Source organism: Neofelis nebulosa, chromosome 4, assembly GCF_028018385.1.
Source record: "Neofelis nebulosa isolate mNeoNeb1 chromosome 4, mNeoNeb1.pri, whole genome shotgun sequence".
NCBI classification, from domain to species: Eukaryota; Metazoa; Chordata; class Mammalia; order Carnivora; family Felidae; genus Neofelis; species Neofelis nebulosa.
The window spans coordinates 115319852-115340698 of NC_080785.1; the positions used below are offsets into that span (position 1 = coordinate 115319852).

Sequence of the window (20847 nt, forward strand, 5' to 3'; positions counted from 1 at the left end):
TACCAGTGTCTGTCTTTTTCCCACATAAAAATTTTGTTGACATATCCAGTGTCCTGCAGTTACATCATTTAAAGGGTCATCTTCAAATTCACAAAAGCAGTTTTTTTCTGTAAGTGCTTTGTGATTTGAAAGTTATAAAGTTAAATGTTTTGAATTTGAAAGAAGCATGCTTAATGTAGAAAACATTGAACATACAGAGTAAAAGAAGGAAAAAACAAAAATAAGTATTGCGAATATTTTGGCATGTTTTCTCTATATACTACTTACTTAAATATGCAAAATACATAGAACATTTAAATTTAGTTCTTTTAAGATTAACATTTAAAAATAAAACTAGAATCTTACTAAATGGACAATTTTGTATCCTTTTTTATTAAAATTCTGCCTTGAGCATTTTTAGATATCCATAAATATTCTTTTTTGGATTTTTACTGATTGAGTAATATTACAACATATTTTGTTGTAATACCATAATTTATGGTAACTTTTTTATATTGAGTTGAAGATAGAGAAATCAAAATATTTAAATTTCCTTTATGTAGAATATATGAAATATTTTTATTTTTTAAATTTTAATTTGAGAGAGAGAGCGCATACATATGAGTGTGGGAGAGAGGTGCAGAGGGAGAGAGAGAGAGAATCTTAAGCAGGCTCCATGTGCCCCAGCGCAGGGCTCAATCCCACAACTGTGAGATTGTGACCTGAGCCGAAATCAAGAGTTAAACACTCAACTAAGTCACCCGGGCACCCCTGAAATATTTATTAATCAAGAAATATTTGGGAGTGGTGATAATGATAGCTACATTCATTGTGTGCTTATTATGTAGCAGGCAATATATTTAAACACATTATATAGTTTTCTCATTAGTTCTAAAACAGCCCTATTTTTTTCTGCATGAAGCAGCAGAGGCATAGAGAAGTTAAGTATGCCCATGGTTTCACTGCCAGCATGTTGCGCAACTAGAGTGTTTCAGAACTTAAATACTAAATTCAGGCATTTACATTTTGATTAGATATGTTTTTTTTTTTTTCAACGTTTTTTATTTATTTTTGGGACAGAGAGAGACAGAGCATGAACGGGGGAGGGGCAGAGAGAGAGGGAGACACAGAATCAGAAACAGGCTCCAGGCTCCGAGCCATCAGCCCAGAGCCTGACGCGGGGCTCGAACTCACGGACCGCGAGATCGTGACCTGGCTGAAGTCGGACGCTTAACCGACTGCGCCACCCAGGCGCCCCTAGATATGTTTTAATAACATCTGTATTCTAGGCATTATTTCATTCAAAAACTGCTTTTACCTACCATACCAGATGGTCTCTCCATTTTAATGTGCTGGACATTGGTCTGAGTATTTGGGAGATGCAAACGATGTACTTTTTCCTTCTGTACTTTAAAATATTAGCTTCATTTGTATGTATAATACAGAAACAATCAGTAATTGGCACTCAATTTATGAAAATTCAGGGTAGCATTTCTTACATAAGATGGTCTTATTTTAGATCTTTCTGAAATCCTTTAGATTTTTAAAAATGGCTACTAAAGATTTTTTCTATTACACCTACTATTCACCTTTAAAGTTCTCCCGAGGATTTGAAAACTTTCAGATCCTAGACTCAGTGAACTTACAGTCTAGTTGGAGATACAGCAAACAATATAAAAGTTATCTGTATGATAAATGGTATGGATAAGTTGAGAAGATGAAAGATCCTTCTAGTTTGGAGTGAATACAAAGCTTAGAGGAGGGAAGTGGAGGTGGGCGCTTTGATTTGGGTCTTGTAAGAGAAATAAGATTTAGATGTGTGTGTGGGTGTAGGAGAAAGGATTATTTCAGAAAGCGGAATGATATGAACAAGGACAATGCATTTACTGGCAGGATAATTAGGAGAGTGGTCAAAGAAACATCGTGTCAGCTGCCTCAGGTCTTTTTTGGAATGAGGTAGGGTATAACTTGTCTCTCTTTTTTTCTTTCATATCATCTGATTAACATATTTGACCAAACTTCTGAGTGTCTGTTACATGTAAGATGTTCTGAAAAATGCTGTAGTGGATATATAGGTACATAACACTTGATCCCAGCTCTTAAGATTTTTAGAACTAGCAGGAAAGAGAATATTTACCCATAGAAGAAAAAAGTAACTTAGGAATTTTAATAAAGCACTTTGACATGAAGTATCTCACTTGATCTTCTTAGTAATTCTATGAGATGGTAATGAAGGTCCTTATTGTCATTAATTCACAAAGTAGGAAACATAAATGATTTCAGGGTCACACAACTTGTAAATAAGGAGTAAAGCTTTTGATTTCTGTAGGCTGGTCCCCTTTCTGTAATACTCTGCCACCTCCACATGTAATACAGGATACAATGTGATAAGTGCCACAAGCAATATAAAAATGTGTATTTAGGGAAGGAGTAATTAATTCTGTCCAGAGGATCTGGGAAAGCTTTGAAGGAAGAAGGACTTTAGGTTGTTGATGTGGTTAATGAAGACTGAGGATCTCCTCTAAGCTAAAGACTTTTGGGAATGAAACAAATTAGTGTTTTCTAGTAAACATACACTCTTACAAGGAATCTTACGGACTTGAATAAGACCTCTGACATTTTGGCTGATGTATTGAGAGAAGGCCTAGAACTGTCCACAGGGCTTGCAAGAGGTGCCACATCTTAGCTTTGATATCCCTCCCAACACCTAGTAGGACAACATTTTGCATACAAATGTCTCCTGCAGAAATAGCATTTTAAGGTATTTTTTGAATAATGAGCAAATCCTTTTGTCTGCATCTTAAATGTTGTGTCCTTTGGAGTTTTAACCATAGCCATACCACTCTTTTCACTCTTCTGTGAACTTAAATGCTGTCATACTTTCAGTTTCTACCAAATATTGGTCTCCAACTGGGCCAGTCCTGTGATCTTCGGAATTAGTTATCTCACTGTCTGTTGGTTATCTGCATAGGTAATTCAAACTCATCATTTCCAAAATTAAATTCATCGTAATCTCTCATAAACCTTTTTATCTTCTAGTATGTTTCCTGTCTCTGTTGTTTCCAAACTTATATGAATGCAGAAGAAATCATTTAGGACACTAGTTGAAAATATAATTTTTATGCCCTATTCTCAGAATTTCTGATTTAGAAGGTCTGGTATGGAGCTTAGAAAACCATGTTTTTGTTTTTGTTTGTTTTTTTAATGTTTTGATGTATTTTCAGAGAGAGAGAAAGCAGGGGAGGGGAGAGAGAATCCCAAGCAGGCTCCACACGTTAGTGCAGAGCCTGATGTGGGGCTTGAACTCATAAACCTTGAGACCATGACCTAAGCCGAAACCAAAAGTCGGATGTTGAACTGACTGAGCCACCCAGGTGCCCCCAAAACCCTGTTTTTAATCAAGGCCTCAGATGATTCTAGTGCAATAAGTCCCATGAGTTTAAGAATCACTAGGTCTGACTTTCTGGAGCCACCAGTCACCCACGTTGTCAACCTTAGCGTTATTCTGATCTCTTTTACTCCTCAATCACATGATCCCCAAGTTTGTCCCTATTGTCCATTCCTAAGTCAGTGCCCTGGTTTGGGCCTTCAACTGTCTCATTGCTCTTTCAAATCCTTTTTTCATGCTGCATGTAGCTTGTGAGGGCTATCTAAAACAAAGCAAATGGTGCCATTTCCACTGCTTAAAAGTCCTTCACTGGCTCCACCATTACATGAGGAGTAAAGAAATTTCCTTAAAATGGCATGCAAGGCCTTCTAGCCCATGTGGACTTCTTTACCTCATGCCATTCCCTGTCACATACAGAACCTATCACTTGTTTCCCACCCTTTTTATTCTTCCTCTAAAGTTTTCATATTTCCGTATTTTGGTTTATGTTTTAATCATTTATTCAACAAATATATATATTATCTAATATGTGCTAGGCACTGCAGATATTATGATGAGCAAAAGCAGATGTGATTCTTACTCTCATGGAATTTATAATCAGATGGGGACGCATATTAAACAGTCATTCAAATTAAGTTTTCAACTGTGACATGTGCTACTAGAGTCTATCATAGAGAAATTTGACCTAGTCAAGGAAGTCAGGGTATGGCTTTCCTGAGGAGGTAACAGAGCTCGTAAGGATAAGCTGAGCTTTATTTGAGATAGCTGAACTGCAGGTACAGAGGCCCTAAGAAGGCGGGGAGGTTTGCTGAGTATGAATGATAGAATGGCAGGTATATATACTTGTGTATGCATATGCAAGTGCATACTGGATAAGGCTGGAGAGATAGATAGGTGCAGTTCATACAAATGTTTGCAGATAATATTAAGGTGTTTTTCTCCCACTTAAGAGGGATGAGTAGCATCAAAGCATTTAAACAAGGTGTGTGTATGGGGAGCACTATATCAACTTTGTGATTAGAGAATATGACTGTGCTTACAGAATGGATTGGAGTAGGTTCAGACTGAATACAGGTGGGTGAGCCAGAGGGCTATCATAGCAGTCCAAGTGAGAGAGGACAGTAGTTTAGATCAAGGAATTGATGGTAGAAGTGAAGACAAGAGTTACCTGAGGGCAGGGTATCTTTTTTTTTTTTTCTTAAGTTTATTTATTTTATTTTGAGAGAGAGAGAGAGAGTGTGTGTGTGTGTGGGGGGGGGGGCACAAGTGGGGGAGGGGCAGAGAGAGATAGAGGGAGAGAATCCCAAACAGGCTCAAACCCATGAACTATGAGATCATGACCAGAGCAGAAGTCAGACGCTTAACTGACTGAGCCACCCAGGTGCCCTGAGGACAAGGTATCTTACTCATATTTGAATTTCCTGTGCCCAATACTTCTGTCCTTGGTTTATGTGTTCAGTGAATTAGTGAGTAGTAAATAGACATGGAGAGCAAGAAAGGAAGTCTAATTAGTGAGTTTGAAAATGCACATGGTTGGGGCGCCTGGGTGGCTCAGTCAGTTGAGCGTCCGACTTCAGCTCGGGTCATGATCTCACGGTCGTGAGTTCGAGCCCTGTGTCGGGCTCTGTGCTGACCGCTCAGAGCCTGGATCCTGTTTCGGATTCTGTGTCTCCCTCTTTCTCTCTGACCCTCCCCCATTCATGCTCTGTTTCTCTTTGTCTCAAAAATAAATAAACGTTAAAAAAATGCACATGGCTAAATCTTTGAAACAGAGTAAGCTTTTATTCAGTCATTCATCGGTATTTATTAAATACCTACTATGTACCAGACAGTGTCCTAGGTAGTTTGGATACATCAGAAAACAAAACAGTCAGAGATTTCTACCATTTTGGAGTTTACTTTGATTGAAAGAGATTGAATACAATAAATACAACAAATGAATTACATGTTATGTTGTGGGATGAGGAAGTATTGTGCAAAAAAATTAAAATGAGATAACAGAGATCAAGACTGTATGGAGGGGAGGTGTAAAGTGTGATGATAAGAGTAAGCCTCATTGAGGAGGTGACATTTGAGTGAAGATTTGAGATGAAGGAGTTACTCATGTGGTGGGCTACCTGGGGGGTGATAAATATTCAAGGCAGATGAAGTAACCTCAGGGTGGGAGTCTGCCTGAATGTTAAAGGAATAGCAAAGAGGCCAGTGAGTGAGCACAGGACAGTAGTAAGAGATGAGGTCAGAGAGGTCACAGATGGTCAGATCAGGTAGAGCTGTAGAGCTTCATAGACATTGTAAAGATTGAACAAGATGGGGAGCCAATGGGTATTTCAAGCATAGGAGTTGTAATCTTATTTTTTAAAGAATCACTTTGGCTGCCATGTGAATAGACTACAGGGAATCTAGGGTGCAAGTTAAGAGTCTGCTGTAGAATCTAGGCAAGAAATGATGATGGCTGAAACCAGGGTCTTAGCAGTCTTAAATAGAGCAGTGAGAGAACTCAAAGCAAGAAAATAACAGTGGTCACCTTGAAGGTCCCAAGTAGAGTTTCCCTAGAAGGCAAACGGAGTTGATTATTAAGAAAGGGCTTCTCTATGAAGAAAGGAATAATGAGCCATGAGGTAAATGTTATACAACAGCATAAAATATCTTCGAAAAACTATTAGGTTATTGCAATAGAAGACCCAGTGAAAGAAAGAGACTTAAGAAGATGGCTATTGAATGTGTGTTTTCACTATAGGCTAGAGATAGGCTGTGTTTCAAAGCAATGGTAAGATTCATAGTGGTCCAGAAGTCAAGTGTACAGTTTATGGTATAAATTGAGATTATCATTAAGTAAATGCTTTGAAATTTCAATGTAGTATATAAATGTGCCATGGTATTAGGATACTGTTAATGTTTAAAAATAGAGTGATAACATCAATGGGGGAAATATTAGAATTAGGGGGGAGAAAGGAGGCCTTCAGATTCAGAATAGGCTCATTTAGTTGGGTTCCCTCAAGTTTTTATCTACTATAATCATTGTTTTGTGGTGAGTCAAACTTTTAAACACTCAGCTTACTTGTAATATTAATTGTCAGATTTTATATCTCATCCTCAAATAGAAGAGTGGAAAATAATTGTCACCTTAAAGTTTGCTTGATTATAGTGGAGAACAGTTTAAAAAGAAAAAGGCTTCTGTCCTGGATTTGCCATTTACTAGCTGAGTTATTTTAGGCAAGTTACTCAACTATCTGATTTTTAGTGCTCTTGCCAACTTTGTTCTTTGAATCTATGATATAGAATATGAAAAATTGTACAGATGAAAGTGCAGAGCTGGCGAGGGCACTGAGAGCTTCCATGATGATGTCTCAGTTTATTTTCTCTTCTTTTTATATCTTATTAAAATACTGAGGGATCAGAAATATTTTTTGCCATTGTTTGTTTTTCATACATTTGTGTTCAGTAAATGTTTATTGAGTGTTTGACCTAATGTTGTTTTTGGCCAGTGCTCTACATACTTTTTCTGTAAATAGTGGTGGTAAATATTTTTGACCATCTGGCCTTTGTCACTACTCAACAATGCATTGTAGCATGAAAGCAGCCTCCCACAATATGTAAACCAATCGGCATACCTGGGTTTGGCTGTAGTGGACAGTATCAGGCCATGGCCCATACTTTGCCCACTCCAGATTTAGGTGCTGAGAATATATGAGTGAATAAAACAAGTAAAGAATATTTTCCCTTGTCAAGTTTACTATATAGTAAGAGGAGGTAAATAAAATGTGCAAATAAAATACAGTTATCTCCCACTTCTCAGAAGTTAACATTAAGCTTTTGCTTTTGTGTTAGTGTTTCTTTTGACTAACTGAAAAAAATTTGAAGAGGATTTTTGCTTTTATGAAAAAAGGCAAAAAGTGACAGTGGCACTCAGCATTTGTTTTGGAGTGAGCAGTTACAGAGGGCACAACTCTAGCAGCAAAAGTAGCACTGCCAAGCTCCTTTCTTGGGAACTACATTTAGCATCTCAGCATCAAGCTGTCATAGCCTTGAACTGGATCTGTGAGCAACTGTGCTTTATCTCAATTTATTTTGTGCATCTGTTAGCAAGATGTGTCCTAGGGTATCAGAAAAGCCTAAGGTTATTTTTTTTTCTGCGAATGATCAAAATTTTTTTCGTATAAATTAATGGTAATTGCTTCTTTGCTTTATGCCATTTCAACTTACAGAAATTTTCATATGAATGCTGTATTTTCGATAGTGTGAGAAATCTGTACACAGTATGACAGTTGTGAAAGGAAGTGAATTCTAGGGCAGGAAATTTTAAGCAGAGTGGTCAAGGAAGACCTCATTGATACATGGGCACAGACCTGAAGGATAGGAGGAAGCCAGGAGATATCTGGGGAAAGAATAGGCCTGGCAGAGGGAAGACCAAAAGAAAAGGTCCCAAAAGCCTATAGTTAAAGAAGTTGTACTGAAATTGTTTTCTTTCTTGGCATTTTAATGGGAGATGATCATGCACATCAAAGCCATAAGTCATAACCTCTTGTCTGTGTGTGCCAGATGGGTGAGGAACAATACTTGGAACAATTCCTAGAATTAGATTTACGTGGATTAAATTTATGTTGTATGATTTAAATGTTAATACTTTTTGCATTGTTAAAAAATTCAACTGAGTAAAATTTAAAGTTCTTGCTGCCTTTATTCAACAATTCAATGACTTGGGCAACATCTAGCGTGTGACAAATAGAAAGGAGCTCTAAAGAGCTGTACAAAGTGAAAGATTTTATATTTATAGACAGAAAGGAACAGAAACAAGGAAGTTATACTAGGCAAAAAAGCAAATTGATTACATTACTTTTCCTTAGGGGGTGGCAGGGGGTCATCAGGCAGATTACCTGACTAATACTGATCAGGTAATTCCTGATTGGTTGGTTTATGAGTCCCTTTCTGGGAGAGGTAAAACTGTAATTAGATTCTCAGTTGGGTAATGTGGGGCTTAGCATAATCTTGTTTTTAATAAACTTAGATGCTTGTATGTGGCTTTTAGAATAGTTGTGTCAATTGCCTAGTCTAAGGTATAGTTTCAGGTAACCTTTTCTCCCCAAGTGTATTTGTCCACTTTCTCAAATTCAACTTATGTATGTACATGACTCAGACAAATTTCTGAATATGAAAATTGAAGTTATTTTTCATTAAGTGGGTCATTTCTTTGTAATAAAGACTTTATTTCACCAGTACAGCTATCTCTTAAGTACCCCTGAGTTGGAGATTAGCACTTTGAGAGAAACGAGCTATAAATTGTGTTATATAGCCTTATTCTCAAAGACCTTACAGTCTTGGGGTGGCAAGATTTACATAAGTGGCAATTAAAGAAGCAGGGTGATGTGGTGTAATCAAGTCCAGAAGTCAGAGGCCTGTGGTTTTAGATTTTAAGAAGGTCTTATTGCTCTTATTAAATATCAGTGTGACCTTAAACAAATTAAATTCCATAGGTTTCATTTTCTTCATTTTTCACATGAGGTCATTGTACTGAGTAATATTTATTGTTACTTCTAATTTGAAAATGCCACAAGTTAAACTTGGGCTTCCCAGTCTTTTTCATGACACACATAGAAAATTTAAACATCTGTCCAGCACACCGGGGTAAAGTGATGACGTGTTCATAGCCAGGGTAGTTGATCTAGTCACTCTAGGCTCTGCTTGCCCACCTGGAGGTCTGAGGGTGATCAATATCTACAGCATACTTACAACTCATCTTTGTGGCTAAAATCGTTAATAAGAGAACAAAATATAATCAGTTGTTACTGAGTTAAGGGTGGTAGAAGTTCAGAGAAGGGAGAGCTAAGTATGGGGTCCTGTTATTGACAGGGGCTTTATAGAGCGTGTGCTCCTTGGAGGATGTCTTAGGAGTATGAGGCACAGTAAGGGTAAATCTTCATCCTAAGACAACACGATACACGCAGATTTCAAGTTTCAAAATAGCTCAGATGTGCTTTAAAGAAGAAGGGGAAAAGAATAAAACCAAACCCCAATTGTGAGTCTCTAGAGAGCTAGGACCATGTATTAGTTATCTTAATTTCCCACATAGAACCCTAGGGCCTAACCAGTATGAGGACTGGTAAAACATTTAGAGGAAGTAATGAGAGATAAGATTGGAAGAGTGCATGATTATGTGTAGCTGATTTTTAAAATGTCAGTTTGGGGGAGAGAGCTTTGATTTAGCATTATAAATGTGAAACTAAATAATTCTAATGATGTGATTAGAAGCAGGAAGCCCTCACTATAGATTTTTGAAAGGAGGTTTGCATGTTGAAAATGTATATTTAAAAAAAAAATTTTTTTTTTTTTTTTTTTACATTTATTATTTTTGAGAGACAGAGACAGCGTGAGCAGGGGAGGGGCAGAGAGAGAGGGAGACACAGAATCCGAAGTAGGCTCCAGGCTCCGAGCTGTCAGCACAGAATCCAACACGGGGCTCGAACCCACGAACCATGAGATCATGACCTGAGCTGAAGTCGGATGCTTAACCGACTGAGCCACCCAGCCACCCCGAAAATGTATATTTTTTAATAGTTATGTTCAAGATCGAATAAAAGAGGAAAAAAAAATAGCTAAGGTATCAGAACTCAGTGGAGCTGAGCTACTGTCATGTAGCATAAAGCATTTACCAACAACATTTAATGATTTATTTCTATGGGAAAAGTCATTTTGAGTTTCATTGTTAGAAATGGTTTGTAGATTCCCAGACTGGCCCCAAAATTCCATTCCTACAAAACCTAGGCGAAATTTTATACCCTATTTCACAATTACAGTGGTAACTAAATAGTGAAAAAATACTAATCAGTGCTATTTAAATACACTTTATTTTATAAAACAGTAACAATAAATTATAATGTAAATTATTAATAAATATATAATAAATTATATATATAATTCTGAGAAAAGAGTAAGCTTAATTAAAGAGGAATGAAAAGGTAGATGCAAACTTAGGAAGCTTATGAAGGGAAAGTCTGAAGCTAGCATCCCAGTTCTCTGTTAAGGTTAATATCACTTCAGAGCTCACTGTATCATTTTCCTGTTTATGGGTGAATTTAGAAAAAGCGTATACCTAGGGCGCCTGGGTGGCTCAGTTAAGTGTCCGACTTCGGCCCAGGTCATGATCTCATGGTTCGTGAGTTTGAGCCCGCGTCAGGCTCTGGGCTGACAGCTCAGAGCCTGGAGCCTGCTCCAGATTCGGTGTCTCCCTCTCTCTCTCTGCCCCTCCCTAGCGCGCGCGCACGCGCTCTCTCTCTCTCTCGCTCTCTCTCTCTCTCTCTCTCTCTGTCAAAAATAAACGTTAAAAAAAATTTTAAAAAGTATACCTTTATTAGGCTGCTGTTAGGAAAGTTTTGTGGGTTATTTACAGTATTGTATGGGCAGAGAGGAGAATTTTTTTGTAATGCCTGGCTCGATCTGGGAAATAGAGAAAAGAGGAAAGGGTTGGGCAAGCAGGCAGCGTAGAAGGGGGAAGTAGGGTTACTCTTCCTGGTAATTCCCTCTGTTTGGTGGCTAAGAGCCCAAGTACTGGGAGGATTTCACACTGAAAAGGCTAAGCCAACTTGATAGAATCATGGTTTCCAGGTCTATGTATGGATTTTCCATGCAACAGAATTGGATCGCTGTGGGCAAAGGACAAGGGAAGGGCATTGCCTGTCACCTTTCCTCTGTACTGGAGGCCCCATGTAGCACTGCCCCAGCTGCTTTCTTTGTCTCCAGGCTGGCACCTCAGGAGCAGAAAGAGCTTTAGAATGCTGTCCCTCTTGGCCCATATTTCCACAGGTGGAATGGGGACAGAGACTGCCCAAAGGACTTCCCAACCAAGGCCATCTCTGGAAGAGGCACAGAGAGCTCAGTGCCTGCTGCTGTCTGGAGTTCATCTTTGAATTAGCTCACCCATTCTTTCTCATTCCCAATCTCATCCTTAAAATTATTAAAATATTAATATAGATTTAGAGCTTGTGGATTTAGAGCAGGGTATATAAGTAAGGGATTCTGCCTCCTTGGTAAATCACAGCAAGATAGCATCCAGCTGTGTTCATATGAAAGGGAGATTTCTAAGATTGAATTAGTTGAGTAAAACCTGAAAGGAATATTATTCTCCCAGAGGGGAAGGAATGAGGTGGTGGGAGGAGTAGTTCCTGTTACTGACCACCAGGTGGTGCCCCTAGGCCAGGATCAGTAGGTGGAGATGAGGGGATAACTGTCCTACTGACAGGATGTTAATAAATACAGCATGACTTGAGAAGTAGCAGGAGATCATTATGATATGAGCTAGATTGAGTACAGTGACTGTGATATAGTAGTAGGTGCTCTTTGTAAATATTGAACTGAAATGATAATTGTGGAAATGGAATAGATAATAGAAGAGTAGGTAGGATTTAATGACGGCTAGAAAAAAATTAATGGCAAACAAAATTTAAAACCTGAAGATTTGTTTGGGAGAAGTTGTAAGACAGTGCCCATTTTCCCACAAAGCAGCTGAAAAATTATAATATTTTTCTTTTTTAATCTTTTTTTGTCCAAGATTTTATTTAAATTCAAGTTATTAGTTAACATATAGTTTAGCATTGGTTTCAGGGGTAGAATTCAGTGATTCTGGAAAATTACAGTTTTTGTTGAACACCAATTGATATTGCTGTTTTCTATGTATTTAGTATCAGGCAAAGGGAATATTTTATTTCCTGTCAAGGGAATACTATGAGCTTGGAAAAGTGGGGTTAAATCAGAGATGGAGATGTATTTGGCTTTTGAGTTGTTTTCTGTTAAAGATACTTTACAGAGCATAACTTAGTTGCCAAAATAAAGAACTTTTAGATTTATTAACCCTCATTTAGAGGTTCAAAATGTGTATGTTTCCTTTATTATAGTATTTTATGTAGTGGCCCAAAAGATGTTTTGATTATCCATAGTGATCGTAGGTTGACATTTAATATGGTTGTCATAAGAATGAAGGTACAGGTAAGGTGTTCTTGAACTTAGTAAATTTGATTTTGCAAAGTTATCATCATAGGGTCCCTTCTAAAAGTTTTTTTGTTCACTTGTTTTAATCTGAGTTACATTCCTATGTTTGGAACAGCAGCTTTTGTGATGAAGGCTCAACATAATACAAAGTTGTGTTCACTCTTTAAGTTAAATCTAACCTCTTTTGCCTTTACATTACAAAATAATTAGACCTTTGGAATATAATATGTGACCTCACTTCTGCGTTTCCTTTTTATTCACGAGGCAATATAGCCTTGAATGTTAGTTGTGAGGGAACAGAAATTTGGCATCTAAAATCCACTACTCTTTTTGTTTGAATTGTTGAATTGTCTTCCGTTGTGACTATTAGCTCTCAAAGACTCATAGGTAGGTAAGTAGATAGAAGGACAGACCAGGATCATGAATTATATAAGGTAATCACTAGAACAGATTGGAGTTTTTTTTCAGAAGTCATAGCAATTGACTTATTTTGATGTTACATTATTCTGACCTGTGATCTTGTGAGTCACCGGGAGCAGACTATATTTCACTTTGGAGTTTTCATACTTTATATTTGCATTGATTTGTGTCTCTCATTTTATATATAGATGGACTTTGAAAATACCCTTTTCCTAAGTAGAATCATTTTAGATATATAAAAGATATTTGATTTTAAAAATTAATCTTATGACAAGTCTCTTTGCAAAAAGAATTAGCAAGGATTTATTGGTTTAGATATTATAAAAATATTCATACCTGCTGCCAAAGATCAAGTCAAATATTTAATTAATTTGAGAGAGGGTGGAGGGGAGGGAGAGAGTACATGTGCATGAGTGGGGGAGAGGAGCCGAGGGAGAGAGAGGGGGAATCCCAAGCAGGCTCCAAGCTCAGCACAGAGCCTGACACAGGGCTCAATCCCACAATCCTGGGACCATGACTGGAGTTGAAATCAGGAGTTGGACACTCAACCAGCTGAGCCAGTCAGGCGTTCTTCAAGTAAAATATTTATTAAGATCTGACAAATATATTTTATTTTATCATAGTAACATCTTAGTGGGGTAAGGAGCCCTGACTCAGATTGCACAATTGTAATACTGAAGAAGTTAAGAATTCAGAAACTTTGGGTTACAAAATGAGCCACTTGTGACACATTAATTTCCAGCCAATAGATCCCTCTCTGTTGCTAAGTGATTAGCAAGACTCATAGACTGCTAAGCTTTAGGGACAGTCCTAATCAAACTCCTCATTTTACAGTTCATTTTTACAGGTCTGAAGATCTTAAAACTTGCTTGAGGTTATACAGCTAATGAGTGATACCAGCTCCAGATCCCTGGATTCCTTCTGATTCTGTGTTTAGGGTTTTTGCCTTTTTATCCTGTTGATCATGTCAGAAAATTGAAGTTCTGTCAAGCAGGAGAAAGGAAAAGGTGAAAAGAAAGTTTTTTCTTTTTCAAGATATTGGTGACTAGATCAGCTTGTTTGAATGAGGGCAGAAATCTAAGAGCAGTGACAAAAACTGATTTCATTACTACATTTTTGGTTTCTTTTTTTTTTTTTTTAATGCTTATTTATTTATTTTGAGAGAGAGAGTGTGAACAGGGGGAGGGGCAGAGAGAGAAGATAGACTCCCAAGCAGGCTCCGTTTTGTCATTGCGGAGCCTGACACACACAGCCTCGATATCAGGAACCTGGGAGATGTTTACCTGAGCTGAAATTAAGAGTCTGATGCTTAACCAACTGAACCACCCAAGCACCCCCTACCTGTTGGTTTTCTTATGTTATTACTTTTAAATAATTCTTGTCTTCTTTTTCAGATGAGTAGAAATAGAAATAAAATTATAATGATTCCTTAGAGTTATCTTAATACTGTTCATCGTTAAAATATGAGCAGTGACATTCTGGATTCTCATATATCTAAAAAAAACAAGAAAGTAGAGTAATTAATTATTTACAGGGCCCTAAAATAAGGCCTTTTCTATTTACTGAGATAACCAGTTAACCATACAGTCTCTATGGAGCTATTTCTGCATTGTGAGGTTGAGGGTAGGGTAGAAAAGAGAACTCATGATTGTAGTCTCACGTTAACCACAAAATAATGTTGGAGAATTATAGCTAAGAAAGGGGGATGAAGGTAAGAACCATCCCTCCATCATCTTTCTTATTGCTTTAAAATACCAAGAAACCTGCCCTGAGAATACTGAATTTCAGTGACTCATTCAGTGATTGAGAATCTTTTCCACATAGTTGTCTGTGATATTTGCAAGAATGTTTTGTGGAAATGAATTTGTTTTAATAGTATTATTTAGGATTGTACTCAGCTTATTGAGTATCTATACAAGACCTTTTTCATGTATATAATGTAATTTATGTTGCATGTCAGCTTTTTGAAGTAGGTCTGATCTCCTGGTTTTGTTTTGTTTTGTTTTTTCACAAATAAAGTAATTAGGGCTAGGCAAAATTTCAAACTTGCCTAAGACCAGAGAGCTAGTACATGGCTAAGTCTAATTTTTTTGCTCATTTGATTATAGCACATACGGCTCAATAGTGTACGTTTTTATCATGTACTTAATGTGAGCAGTGTAATATAAAGGCAGAGGGTATAGAAGATCTTAGAAGGACCTAGACTGCCAAAAAGTTGGTTAACCTTCCAAGTCTTTGGAAGATCCATCTAAGGAGACTAATTTTCCTAAAACACCTAAGGGGGGAAAAAAAATCAATTGGTCTTAGAAATCTAAAGTAATATTTGAAGCTTGATAATTAATTCTTATAGTAGAAATGAATAAAGTAGAAATTTAGATAGAAGAATAGAAGTTTCCCATTACTTTCCATATCCACTGTCAAAAGGCCACAGTGAAATTGTTGTAATTCCAGAAGTCACCACCTCCAGAGTCTAACCTCTGAACAGTACCTGAAAGTAGGAAATGCAAGGTTATTTATTTATCTTTGCTTCAGGTAATCTAACTGGCAGATAATGTGACAGTAGCAATGATTCTTTTTAATTCTGTGTTTTTGGTGTTGCTTCTCCTGCCAAGTTGCTACAACTATCTGAGTGGTAAGACAAGAATTCTGGAGCATTGTACGAAAGAAAATTCCACTTATCTTTTTTTTTTTTTTTTTTTTAATTTTTTTTTTAACGTTATTTTTATTTTTGAGACAGAGAGAGACAGAGCATGAACAGGGGAGGGTCAGAGAGAGGGAGACACAGAATCTGAAACAGGCTCCAGGCTCTGAGCTGTCAGCACAGAGCCCGACGCGGGGCTCGAACTCACGGACCGTGAGATCATGACCTGAGCTGAAGTCGGATGCTTAACCGACCAAGCCACCCAGGCGCCCCTCCACTTATCTTTTTGAACCTTTCATTAACACAATATCTTAGGTTGGAAGGGACTTCTATAGTCATTTTATTCGTCTCTGTAACATTCTTCTCAAGTGGTTATCTGGCTTCTCAAAATCTCCCAAAGAAGCCCATTCTACCAGGCATGCCTCTGTTAGACAAATCTAACATATTAAACTGGAATCTGTATTAAATTGCATTGCTTCAGTTAGGGCCAGTCACAGTATGTAATGCCTCTGCAGGCATGAATTTCTTTCATAATGTGTGTTTCTGAATAATCCCTTCTCTAGGCTAATAATCTCTAGTCTTTGGGATTTTTTTTTCTTTCTTTCTTTTTTAAATGCTTATTTATTTATTTTGCAGGGGGCGAGGGGGTGGCAAGAATCCTGAGCAGGCTCCATGCTGTCAGTGCAGAGCCCAACATGGGACTCAAACTCATGAACCCAGAGATCATGACCTGAGCCGAAATCAAGAGTCGGACTCTTAACCTAATGAGCCATGCAGGCTCTCTATTTCTTAATTCAACAAATATTTATTGATCCAGGCATTCTAAATGCTAGAATGCAATAATGAATCTTTACTATAAACACTGTACTGTGAAATATTACTGTCTCTGTTTTATAAGTGAGGAAAACAGAAGATTGAGGTTGAAGTGACTTACCAAGTTCACACAATTGGTTAGAAATTTACTGGATGTCAGAACCATGCGTAGCTCCAAAAGTCATGCTTTGACCACTACTCTGTTGTTGTGGGTCTTGCCAAGAATAATCACATATAAGCCTAGAGTAGATAAGTTCAAGAAGAAGGTTGGCCTAAAAGAATGGCTTAAAAGTACTTCCTAGGTATGAGATTATGGGGATTCTTGGGATGCTAGATGAATTTGGAGTCTTCCTGGGCTCCATTGGAAAACTACACATCAAGTAAATTCTTGACAGTCACAGATCTAAATTTGTGGTTTCAGCAATTCACTAAGGACCTCAGAGGTCCATGACAAATAGGGAATGCTTCACAAATTTCAATGTCATCCTTGTGCATGGGCCATGCTAATCACTTGTATTGTTCCACTTTTGTATATATGCTGCTGAAGCAAGCATGGGGCTGTTCTTGCACATCATAATTTGGAATATTTAGTCATATTGGTCCATCAGCTCTTGATTATTCCAGTTCTTCTGTATTCTTCTTAAATGGTGGTGTGCAGAACACAATATCCAGATAGGTATTTAGCAGGGACTAGAGCTATCACTTCCCTAATTCTAAGGTGCTGTTCTGTTCTTTCAATGTACACAGCTCCATTTTGAAATTGTTTTTCCTTTTTACAATGTGACTTTTTTTCATAACTTTAATTTTCATTTGGTGAAATTCATAGAATTTAATTCAGCACAATTGAAATTTTTATAGATAGTGCTTTAAAAATACAGATGCTTAGTAATTTTGAGAATGTTAGAAAAGAACACTTTTTTGAAAAACTTATCCGTTTCTAAAATATTTGCTTTTAAGAGTAAAATGCTTTCAAATTATATCTTCTTTTAATACAGTAGTAAGGGTGGAGAATGTCACTTAATATTTCCTACCTTCAGCACCTAATTTTTCTTATTTTATATTTGTAGTATTATTTAATGTATGGCTCTGTATTTTTGTGACATTTTTAAAAATCCAGTCATTTATTATACTTAGATCTTCAGGTACATTTGTTTTTTAATCAGTGCTCAGTTCTTTTTCGTAAAGTGTTTTCTTTAATGTCTGGTGATACTTGAAATCCAAAGAGGTTTTGTCTTAAAAAAAAAAAAAAAAAAAAAAAAAAAGAATTCCTAGCTTGAAATTCAGCCTCCTAAGGTAAAAGAAGTCTCTGGGATTGCAATAAATTATCTCCCAGGAAATCAGGTGTGATGACAGAGGAATGGTCTGGGTCTGTAGGGGCCTAAGAAGAAAAAGTTATTGTAGTTGTTGTTAGCCATTTATTTCTTTTTAGGATGGTAAGATAGAAAATGTTGTTTCTCTAGCATATTTGTGTTATGATGTTTCTATACTTCACATAGATTAAAAAAATTAAAATTTTTTTTAATGTTTATTTTAGAGAGAGAGAGAGAGAGAGAGTGCAAACAGGGGAGGGGCAGACAGAGAGAGGGAGACACAGAATCTGAAGCAGGCTCCAGGCTCTGAGCTGTCAGCACGGAGCCTGACGCAGAGCTCAAACCCACTGTGGGATCATGACCTGAGCCGAAGTTGGACGGATGCTCAACTGACTGAGCCACCGAGGTGCCCCTAAAAAAATTTTTTTTTTGTATTTATTTTTGAGAGAGAGGGACAAGGTGAGCAGGGCAGAGACAGAGAGAGAGGGAAACACAGAAGGCTCCAGAGCTTGCCACAGGGCTTGATCCCACAGACTGCAAGATCATGACCTGAACTGAAGTAGGCACTTAACCGACTGAGCCACCCAGGTGCCCCTATATTTTTTAAAAGTAGTATTAGCACTTTCATTGAGGCTGTTAGAAAAATTTCATTCTACAGTGCAGAGTTGCAATCTTGAAAGCAATATTTGACATTTGAATATTGCTTTCCTGGTTTGGATGTGAATTTTTTTAGTTGGAGAGAAATTCTCATATTTGATTTCTGAGCCAGAGTCTTAATCAGATGTTGTCAATTTAATTTGAACATAAATCTTTTTAGCAAGTATCAGCAGGGAATTAATTAATTTCCTGGCTTACTTGAGAAAGATGTCACTAGAAAGCTTTATTTATGATTTCTAAAGGCCCTCTGCTGATACCTTCTGGTATTGCTGAAAGTATGTTAGTTGAAATAACATGCCAATTGTTCTGCATTACACCAATGCTTCTTACTGCCTGCAGTGTATTTTAAACACGGTTTTCTTGGTTATTCCTAATATAATTCCACCGTCTTATTTTTAATTACCAGCCAGGTTATGGGACTAATTCTTTTGTTTTTATTGAAGTATAATTGACATATGATATCCTATTAGTTTTAGATGCACATCATAGAGGTTTGATATTTTCATACATAATGAAATGATCCCTATAATAAGTCTAGTTACCATCTGTCATCATGCAGAGTTACTATAATATTATTGGCTATATTCCCTATAGCCCTATAGAGGGGATTGTACCTCTTAATCCCCTTCATCTGGTTCATCTGGTTCATCTGTACCCTCAACCCCTTCCCCTCTGGTAGCCTACAGTTTGTTTTCTGTATCTGTGAACCAATTGCTGTTTTGTTTGTTTTGTTTTTTAGATTCTACATAGAATTAAAATCATATGGTATTTGTCTTTCTGTCAGTCTTATTTCACTTAGCATAATATCCACTGGGTCTATTCGTGTTGGTGCAAATGGTAATTCCACGACCTAATGTTAAAAAAAATAATAAAAGAAAGGCCATTAACTGTCAAGAGTAGTGAGTGGCTTCCAAATTATTTTGCCCACCCACACCTTTAGCATGTCTCCAATATTTTTATGTTTTAAATTGTACAAATAAAATTGTTTCTATAAATTACATACATCATATAATATAAAAATTAAATTAAAAGGATGAGATAGGGGCGCCTGGGTGGCTCAGTTGGTTGAGCGTCCTACTTTGGCTCAGGTCATGATCTCGCAGTCCGTGAGTTCAGGCCCCGCGTCAGGCTCTGTGCTGACAGCTCAGGGCCTGGAGCCTGCTTTGAATTCTGGGTCTCCCTCTCTCTTTGCCCCTCCCCACTCATGCTCTGTCTCTCTCTGTGTCAAAAATAAATAAATACTAACAAAAAATTTTTAAAAAAATGATGAGATAAAAGTACAAACGGAAGTTACAATGTTTTCTTACCACAGTCCATTGGATTGTCTTGCATACATTCAGGTGCATGTATATGAAAAACATTTATATATACCTTAGGAATGTGATGCTAACCATAATATAAGAACAGATTTTACAACAGAACTGTCAGTTTTGAGGTAGGTTGCCTGGGGAAGATCAGGCAAAAGCTGGAGAACCACACACACATCATGCATGTTGTAGGACATATCCATGACTCCAGTTGAGAGTTGGACTAAACAACCTCTGATACTCCTGAATTCTATGACTATAGATAGGAATTCATAGGTGGAGCACTTACATTTAAAACACTGTAGGAAACTTAGGCTGTGAATCTGGAATAGGACTAAACAGGAAATTGTTCAACTTCTTCACCCAAACCTGCTCAGAACTTCTGCTGTCTTTAGAAATTTGATGGGGCACCTGGGTGACTCAGTCGGTTGAGCATCTGACTTTGGCTCAGGTCTTGATCTCACAGTTTGTGGATTTGAGCCCCATGTTGGGCTCTGTGCTGACAGCTCAGAGCCTGGAGCTGCTTCGGATTCTGTGTCTCCCTCTCTCTCTGTCCCTCCCCTGCTCACGCTCTATCTCTCTCTCAAAAATAAATAAACATTAAATTTTTTTTTTTTAATTTGATGATTTCTGGGGTGCTTGGGTGGCTCACTCAGTTAAGCTTCCAACTCTTGATTTTGGCTCAGGTCTTGATCTCATGATTTATGAGTGCCAAGCTCTGTCCTGATAGCTTGGAGCCTGGAGCCTGCTTGAGATTCTCTTTCTCCCTCTCTCTGCCCCTACCCCACTCGTGCTCTCTCCATTTCTGTCTCTCTCTTTCTCTCTCTCGAAATAAATAAACTTAAAAAAATTTTTTTATGGTTTCTGCTTCACAAGCTATCTCCACATAGGAAAAAGTTTTAAGTTTTCTTGTAATATCCTGACTATATAGGAGAATAAATCTATAAGTAAGGAATTCCAACAATGAACTTTATCAACAGAGTTTTACTCTGCTTTAGTATACCAAATAAAAGGAGAGAGGCAGGGAGAAAACATGAAAGCAAGTTAAGGATGAACCATTATTTTAAAGTGTATAGTATCACAATCCCTCTAAAATCTGTAAGTTACTAAAATAAATCTATAAGTACTGTTTGACTAAGAATAAGTAATTCTGGGGGCGCCTGGGTGGCTCAGTCGGTTAGGCGTCCAAATTCAGCTCAGGTCATGATCTCACGGTTCGTGAGTTTGAGCCCTGTGTCTGGCTCTGGGCTGACAGCTCGGAGCCTGGAGCCTGCTTTGGGTTCTGTGTCTCCCTCTTTCTCTGACCCTTCCCCACTGTGCTCTGTCTCTCTCTCAAAAATAAGTAAACATTAA

At 37.6% G+C, this 20847-nt stretch overlaps 1 protein-coding gene and 1 non-coding gene across 3 annotated transcripts in view; one reads left to right on the forward strand and one right to left on the reverse strand.

The window, feature by feature from the left end:
• The window catches only part of TMCC1 (transmembrane and coiled-coil domain family 1), a 245733-nt gene that overhangs the window by 63162 nt on the left and 161724 nt on the right, over positions 1 to 20847 (forward strand). The window lies entirely within an intron of this gene.
• On the reverse strand, positions 16671 to 16774 carry LOC131511203 (U6 spliceosomal RNA). Its single transcript, XR_009261406.1, has one exon. It is a non-coding gene; the product is annotated as a U6 spliceosomal RNA (small nuclear RNA).